This window comes from Lipotes vexillifer, unplaced genomic scaffold, assembly GCF_000442215.2.
Source record: "Lipotes vexillifer unplaced genomic scaffold, Lipotes_vexillifer_v1.1 scaffold496, whole genome shotgun sequence".
Taxonomy (NCBI): Eukaryota; Metazoa; Chordata; class Mammalia; order Artiodactyla; family Lipotidae; genus Lipotes; species Lipotes vexillifer.
Window position 1 is genome coordinate 3,285,426 of NW_006786690.1, and position 7,089 is coordinate 3,292,514.

Genomic DNA, 7,089 nt, shown 5'->3' on the forward strand with positions numbered 1-7,089 from the left:
TCCGCCAGGTTGAGCGGTCAGAAGCCACCCCGTCCTATGACCTGCCAGCTTTGGGCCGAGAGCCAAGAGGGGTGGAGACAGGGATGGGCGGAGGTCAGAGGTTGGTTGGGTGTCAGACCACCCCACTGTCCCTGGGATGACAGGCCAGCTGGAAAAATCATCCCTGCACAACATGAAACAGGCGAGGTCAGGTCACAGGGGACATTGAAGGCTGACAGCACAAGGGCCCATCTGGATTTGGGGAGGGAAGAAATCTGGAGGCACACCAAGTGTAGCAGGACTCACGCCTCTCTCCAGCACCCGCTGGGCTCCCTCCTCCCCAAGGCTCGGCATCCTGATTTATGAGTCCCCTAGGGTGGGCCCGAGTGAAGAAAAATCCAGTTGGCTGAGGGTGTTGGAGAGGAAGCGGAAAGCCATGGTCCTTCAAATCCCAGTCTCTGAGTCAGGCATTGCAGAGTTTCCATTTTCAAAGAGGCCTGGGTCCAAATCCCAGCTCTGCCATTTCCCAGTTGTGTGGCCTTAGGGGAGATACCTTCCTTCTCTGTGCCCGGGTCTCCTTTCTACAGCTACCACCTGGGGCACGGTGAGGGTTCCAACAGAGACGTGTGATGCCTGCCACACCATTGGCACTCACCACGTGGTGGCTGGTAGGATTCTCCATCCACCCAGGCTCTGAGGGGACCGCTGGGCATCTCCCACCTGTGACCCTAAACTCAGAGTGACTGGAGTTCCCACCTCAAGTCTTTCTCCTGCCTCCTGCCCTCGCTGACCCCTGCCTCCTGGTCAGGAAACAGTTCTCAGAAGCTGGAGCCCAGCCAAGGGTCCCTCTCCCTTTTCCCAGCAAAGAAAATACCAAATGGCCCACCTTCTAGGGGGTCTGATTAATTGGTGGTGGGGTAGCAACCCAGCAGGGAGTCGGATCCCTGGGCCTGTGATCACCATCTTAGCACTTCAGACCCTTTAGGTGACCATTGTGGTTGTAAAGATGTCCCATTTCCTCTTCCAGTTTTGAGAAACCACTGTCTTCTGGAAACAGGTGACTGTCCTTACCTGAGGGTAGTGATGGATGTTCCCAAACAACCGCTTTATTAACCTACACCCACCAGTATATGGATGAGCAGAGCTGGATCTTCACCCGTTAGACCAAGGTTTTGTCAGTTTTGTGGCCCTGCAGGGACCACAGGAATCAGAACAATCCTTCGCTCTGCCATTTCACCTGCCAGGACTTAAGTTCCTCCATTTGTGTAAAAAGCATCTTCATAAGCATTTTATCCACGGGGCTGTGTTGTTTTGAAGCCAACGCAAGGGTAGAACATTAATGGAAGATCTGGAAAAGCTTCTCGAGGGCATCTGGTCCAGGGGTTCTCAAACTGTGTTCCCAAAAGGCCTTGGGCTTCACGGGAGGCATCTCAATCTCAGGGGGAGCCGTGGGCTGTAGGATCCCCACAGTGCAACCGGAGCAGCCTCCCTGGGCCCTGATTTTCTCCAGTGGCCCTCTACATAAGATTGTGCTTAGGAGTTTCAACTGCTAAAGAAAACGTTAGCAAACCCCTTTTTAAGTTGAACACCTGTCTTTTGTTTCAAACGAGGAAGCTAAAATGTTGACTTAACTGTGTACGTCTCTGAGGGTGAGATTGTCGGTCTCTGGCCAGCTGGGCCAACCCCCGTCCCCTTGGCCATGTAAACAGTACCGAGGTCTCGGCAAGGGTTTCCAAGGGGCACGAGGCTGGCAGGAGGCCTTCACCACTGCTGGGACTCACACACATACATGCATTTCTGCAGGGGTTTCCCTGCAATGAGGCTTGTCTACATCCGTGATTGAGCACAGAAGAGGAAGAACAAACTGGAACCATGGAGCTGGGGAAGGCGTGGCTCACGGCCAGTTCCTAGGAGAATACCCAGACCAAGCCCAGCGTCCTTTCTGGAACCAGCCGAGGTGCTTCGTGGAAGTAAATTCCAAATAACTAAAAGCTGTCCTCACTATTGTCTTAGGCTTGTGTGAAGGAAGCGCTTTATCTCTGTTCTGAAACCTTGTGTGTTTTAAGCATTTTTTTCAAAGTTTAACTTCTGACAGAGGCTGAGCTTTCTATTAATTCTAAACTCCAGCTCCTTTATGGTCATTAAGTCATAAACAAAAAACTGTGGGCAGCTTTAGGAAAGAGCATGCTATTCAATATTATCATTTGTCAGGTGTGCTCAGCACTGAACTGTTTACAAAGCCCTTTCACGTCCCCAGCAGCCAGGAACTGCATAGTGGAAACTCCAGGGCCACGCATCAAAGATGTCAGGGGCAGAGCGGGTGATGCCTGGGTGAAAGCAACATTCCCATTCTTTAGGGTAGTGAGGAGATTATATATTGTTCTAAGATATTTGTAGTTATTTATAATTTTATTTTATGTTTATGTCATATTTAGATAATTTCCTAATGTTTGTTGGGGCCTACCCTGAACTGTTTTAAATAAAGAGCTCTATTTTTAGAGAAAAGGGCAAAATTGAATGGAAAAGCGTGTGCTCTTATTTTTCAAAGTTTCCTCACCACTCTTCTCGCTGTTAAGACTACAGGGTCTTGGGTTGGGTGCCCAGCAGCAGACCCAGAGGCGAGGATTGGGGGGTATAAAACAGTGCAGTGATTCCAGAAAGCATCAATAGGTGAGTGGGAAGAGAGGGAGGGGAGGCAGCCAGTCCAGATGCATAATCAAACAGGTCATGGCTCTGGGCAACTAGGATTCAGTCCTCCTAGGGAGCTTTGGGAGTTCAGTGTTGGACCCTCCAGATTTGTTCCCCTGCCAGGGACAGGAGCTGGGAGCCTTATCCACCAACTCCCATCAGTCCTGTGTAGAGAGCCACTCCCTCCCAGGGAGCTGCAGGTATTTGCAGTTGGAATCCATCAAGCTGAGTACATGAGAAGGGTGCTACAATGAAGCCAGAGGTGTACCTACCACCTGGCAGCTCACCCTATTGCAACAATGGTCCATGGAAGGATACAGAAAATCCTATGTGGCAGCCTTGCAACCCAAACTCATTCCAGTAGATCTCTACTGGGGAGGGTCTCCCAGGTCCCACCAACTCTCCCACAAGGTAACAGCTGAAGACCTAAAAAAAATAAAACAGCCTGTTATTTTACCAGCAAAACGGGTTTATTCAGGAACAGCAAGGAATTGCAATTTGGGACACGCAATCTATGGTGAACCACAGGCAAGTCCAGAGAACAAGGAGAGGAACGTTCCTTTATAGAGGAAAAGAGGTTAGTTGGGAGGGGCCGTTATAAACACAGAGTCCATTGGAGAAAACTGGGAGTTTGAAGTGTAGTGCTTTCCATTGGCTGAGTTACTACAGTCTCTTATTGGCTAGGCTGTTGCCAGGCAAAAAGAAATTCCTCCTCCTGCTGGGTAGTAAAATAGTAACCCTCCTCCTGCTGGAGATGCAAAGGTATGTCTCTTTCTGTTGAGTCTGCAATTGACAGGGAGAGCTTTTGAGTTCTCCCTTCAGTCCTCCCAACTCCATCTTAAATGAGGTTTCTGTTCATTTTCACACTGCCCAGAAATGTGCTTGCAGATTGTCATCATTTACTAATGCCAGGGCAGGCTCTAGACCCAATATGAGCTAATCCAACAAGTCCCTTTCCCTGGCATTCAGATGTCTTCTTGGCTGGCTTGGCCTGGAACAAGTAAGTTCCAACCGGCTCTGACACTATTTCCCACTCCAAAGAACAGGAAAGCTCAGGGTACAAAGACGAGAATGGGACCTCCACATGAGCTTCCAGGATGAGAAATGGACTGGGACCAGTCCATTCCTGAGGCCCAGCTGCTGCGCTGTCCTCGGCTTCCCTGCATCCTAGTTTTTTTGGTTTGTTTTGTTTTGGCGGTACGCGGGCCTCTCACTGTTGTGGCCTCTCCCGTTGCGGAGCACAGGTTCCGGACGCGCAGGCTCAGTGGCCATGGCTCACGGGCCGCCTTGCAACCCAAACTCATTCCAGTAGATCTCTACTGGGGAGGGTCTCCCAGGTCCCACCAACTCTCCCACAAGGTAACAGCTGAAGACCTAAAAAAAATAAAACAGCCTGTTATTTTACCAGCAAAACGGGTTTATTCAGGAACAGCAAGGAATTGCAATTTGGGACACGCAATCTATGGTGAACCACAGGCAAGTCCAGAGAACAAGGAGAGGAACGTTCCTTTATAGAGGAAAAGAGGTTAGTTGGGAGGGGCCGTTATAAACACAGAGTCCATTGGAGAAAACTGGGAGTTTGAAGTGTAGTGCTTTCCATTGGCTGAGTTACTACAGTCTCTTATTGGCTAGGCTGTTGCCAGGCAAAAAGAAATTCCTCCTCCTGCTGGGTAGTAAAATAGTAACCCTCCTCCTGCTGGAGATGCAAAGGTATGTCTCTTTCTGTTGAGTCTGCAATTGACAGGGAGAGCTTTTGAGTTCTCCCTTCAGTCCTCCCAACTCCATCTTAAATGAGGTTTCTGTTCATTTTCACACTGCCCAGAAATGTGCTTGCAGATTGTCATCATTTACTAATGCCAGGGCAGGCTCTAGACCCAATATGAGCTAATCCAACAAGTCCCTTTCCCTGGCATTCAGATGTCTTCTTGGCTGGCTTGGCCTGGAACAAGTAAGTTCCAACCGGCTCTGACACTATTTCCCACTCCAAAGAACAGGAAAGCTCAGGGTACAAAGACGAGAATGGGACCTCCACATGAGCTTCCAGGATGAGAAATGGACTGGGACCAGTCCATTCCTGAGGCCCAGCTGCTGCGCTGTCCTCGGCTTCCCTGCATCCTAGTTTTTTTGGTTTGTTTTGTTTTGGCGGTACGCGGGCCTCTCACTGTTGTGGCCTCTCCCGTTGCGGAGCACAGGTTCCGGACGCGCAGGCTCAGTGGCCATGGCTCACGGGCCCAGCCGCTCCGCGGCATGTGGGATCCTCCCAGACCGGGGCACGAACCCATGTCCCCTGCATCGGCAGGTGGACTCTCAACCACTACGCCCCCAGGGAAGCCCCCCTGCATCCTAGTTTTAAGCCAACTTTCAGAGCCTTCTATTACTCATAACCAAATATCCTTGCCAATTCACATTTCATGCATATTGCAGCTTGTAGTCAGGTTGGGGCATGTGCCCCCTTGAATGGGTGTGCAGTAGGTCCTTTCCAGAAACCAGGGCAGAACTTTCTTTCCAGGTGATCCCCAAGGGCCTCCATCCTGCCCGCCTCACCTTTTGAGCTCCTCTTTGCCTGTTTGCTGCCACCTTCGGGAGAGTGGTGGGATGGCAGGGCTGCCAATTGCACAGGTTCTTACAAGCACGGTGCTCAGGGCCGCTGAGAATGGGCAGCGTTGGGGTAATGGATGCTCCATCCTGAGAACTCCTTTAGGGAAGGGACTGTTTCCTTCCCGGTACCAGCATCTGGCACAGGGTGGAAACTTGATATTAAATAAGTGAACGAAGGAATGAATGAGTGAATTGGTATATGAATTGGAGTCAGTAAGGGGCTGGCTGTGGCTGACTCACATATAAAGCAGCCAGAGATCTTGCATTAGATTCTATCCCAGATCCCAGATCCTGTCACATGTCTTTCCTCCCTCAACCCAGCGTCTGCTCCAAGGGGGTATCAGTGCTGTTCAGTGAGTGAAACGGTGAGGGAGGGGGCAGAAGTGGGAGACTCATTCCTGTGTGCACAAAATTAGGCTAAAGCGATGGGAGTTTGAGGGGGTTAAAAAAAAAAACACTAGACGTTATACTTTATCTAAATGAGTGAGTCAGTTCCATGAATCAATTACTCAAGAGATACTGGTTGGCGCCAGGACCTATTCCGGCCCAGGGTACCCCACCCCTTGGCTTATGATGATATAGGATGCAGGCGTGTGACTGCAATTTATAAATTATCAACAGTCTGTTTTTCCCCTTACTGCCTCTTTAAGTGGGTTAGGAGAAGAAGATGGGGATTCCAAGGCAAGAATACGCTCTCCAGGTGGGAAAAACCATCGGCAAGGGGTGGGAGGCCCCTCTCCAGGAGCCGATCCCTCCAGGGTGAGTCCCATCCATTCTTGGGTGTTGCTAGACACATCCCACACCACTCCAAGCCTTGGCTTCTCTGGACACTAAATGGATGTCGTGGAAGCCAGATTCCAACAGGGGCTCAGAATCCCCCACTCCAAATCCCATCTTTGAGTTCCAGGCCCTTTCATGGGATATGCCTCCTCTAAATAGCTCTAATCCAGCCTCAAAGCCAAAACTGCAGGATGCAGTGCCCTTACTTCCCCCATCCTTGGAATTTGGCCTCAGAAACTACCACCAACTCAAACTTCTAAGGAGACATTTATGACCATAAATGAGGTTATGAGGTTATCTAGGGAACATCTACCACTGGTCACAGTTTTTCACTGAATATACCCCCCACCCCCCCGCAACCAAGAGCAGCCCATCCTAAAGGCAGCCACACCTTCGTAGGGAGAGCTATTTCCTTAAATCAAAAGAAATTTGCGGGACTTCGCTGGCGGTCAAGTGGTTAAGACTTCACCTTCCAATGCAGGGGGCGAAGGTTTGATCCTTGGTCGGGGAGTTAGGTTCCCACATGCCTCGCAGCCAAAAAACCAAATCATAAAACAGAACCAGTATTGTAACAAATTCAATAAAGACTTTAAAAATGGTCCACGTCAAAAAATGTTTGAAAAAAAGAAAAGAAAAGAAATTTGCCTCCTTAATATGTCCTCTCACTACCCACCCTGGTTTTCCTGTTTAGGGGTAGCTACACAAAAATGGGCTCGACCCGTCTCCATGCAGCAGCCCCTCCGATACTTGCAGATGGTTCTGGCGCCTCACATCGCACCAACCCAAGTCTCTTCTTTCCAGTCATAAATGTGAGCATAACTGAAGAAAAATATTGGACGATGCCAAGTGCACAGCAGGCCAGAGCTCTAGAAGGATTTTTTAAATATTTCTTTTATATTGGGATATAGTTAATTTACAATGCTGTGTTATTTTCAGGTGTACAGCAAAGTGATTTAGCTATACATATATATATATGTTTTTCAGATTCCTTTGCCTTATAGGTTATTACCAAATATTGAGTATAGCTCCCTGTGTTATTTAGTA